The sequence below is a fragment of the Equus quagga genome, chromosome 15 (genome assembly GCF_021613505.1).
Source record: "Equus quagga isolate Etosha38 chromosome 15, UCLA_HA_Equagga_1.0, whole genome shotgun sequence".
Lineage (NCBI taxonomy): Eukaryota > Metazoa > Chordata > Mammalia > Perissodactyla > Equidae > Equus > Equus quagga.
Genome location: NC_060281.1, coordinates 13,501,902 through 13,503,683, shown reverse-complemented (window position 1 = coordinate 13,503,683; position 1,782 = coordinate 13,501,902).

Below are 1,782 nucleotides of genomic sequence, written 5' to 3'. Positions count from 1 at the left end.
GTCCACCGAGCTGGTAAACGGCTTTAGGGCAGTAACTCTAGCCTCGGGAAAATTATAACTCTGTAAATAAAACATGACATAATACAACCCTGTAAAGAGGTCTAGTGTATACTGATCTAAATTAGAAAATTAGCAGCTATGAAACATAGCGTTTTAATAAAATAGGTGCTCAATTTATCGTTACAAATCTAATTATTATTTTATTAAGCTTGTTTGCTAGGATAGAAATCATCTGTGCTAATTGACCAACATATCAAATTAGCATTCAACATATTTAACGCAATAGAGGAATCCTGAAAATATTTCAATACCTCATTTTTCATTTGCAAAACTGATCTTTTCTTTTTTGGTGAGGAAGATTGGCCTTGAGCTAACATCTCCTGCCCATCTTTCTTTTTTTTCTCCCTGAAGCCCCGGTACATAGTTGTATATCATTCTAGTTTTCTGGGTATGTGGGATGCTGCCACAACATGGCTCAACGAGGGGCAGTGGGTCTGCCCACTGGATCCAAACTCACAAACCCCAGGCCAGCAAAGTGGAGCATGCCAACTTAACCACCGGCCGGCCCCAAAACTGATCTTTTGTATTCATTAGTCACATGTATCATTTTCTCCTATTATAAATCCTTACATCTAAATTTTCTCCCCATTTACATTTCAAAATCCAATTTTAAAGAGGTCATTGGGAGGAAAATCATCCTCAAAAGACCTAAGCCCTAGAGCTTCCTTTTAAAAACTAAAAACTGCTAAATCTTTGGCCTCCGTTAAACACGAAGGTAGTTTTTATAGGTAACTATTCAGGGTGCAAAAACAAACACAGCCATCTGAAGGTGGATCCTAACATTAAAAGACAGCATTTGGGCTTCCTCATTGTAGCTCACCATTCTGCCCCTACTCCCCTTTTTTTGCCTCTATTTTCCTGCCAAAGACGTACTGCATTTCTAAGGTCTCCAGAATAAAATAATGGATGAGAGATTTAGCTCTGCAAACTCGTTGAACGTAGGGTCTTGGAATCCTGATGACTATCAGTACCTGGCACCTAGCAGAAATTTTAGAAACTACGTAAATGTTTGCTGAATGAGGCTATAAGATTGTACGTTTTCACAGAGCATGTAAAATTCCGTATTCAAAACAATCTAAAGTGTGGAAAAATAACACATCGCCCGATAAATATGAGCGCCTTCTGTGAAAGTGAAATCAGGGGTTTGGGGCTTTAAGAGGTGGGGCGAGGACCGTGTGTAAATTCCGGCGCTCTAGGCGCAACAGTAGACTACAAATCCCAGAGCGCCTCGCGGCCGCCCTCTCAGAAGGACTCGGATTTCTGGGTTTGGGAGGCTCAACGTCCGGGTTCCCCCGTTGCATGATGGGATCTGTAGTGAGACAAAGCTTGGGTTACCTGAGTTTTCTTACCTCTTGCTGTTCTCCTAAACGCATCTTTTCCTCAACCTCTAGACCATGCTTTAAAAAACTTTAGTCTTTATAACATCCTGTGACTGTAGTGGAGTTTCACTGATTCCCTGCTTTCCTGGCCTGGGACTCTAGCCAGAGTCGCCGAGGACGGTCCCGAGCGCCCAGTTCGATGCTGCTTAGGACTGCTTGCCTTAGGGTCTCAACTCTAAATGTGTTACAAACATTTTTGAGAGAACGCTTGTTCAAGTTTGCATAAGTGTTCACTGAGCCGAATACGTCAGCTGAGCTTAGGGTTCGGCGAATCCGCGGCCTCACCCGCGGTCGCGACACACACACACAGCGGGCCACGCCCCCTCGACACACACACACACAC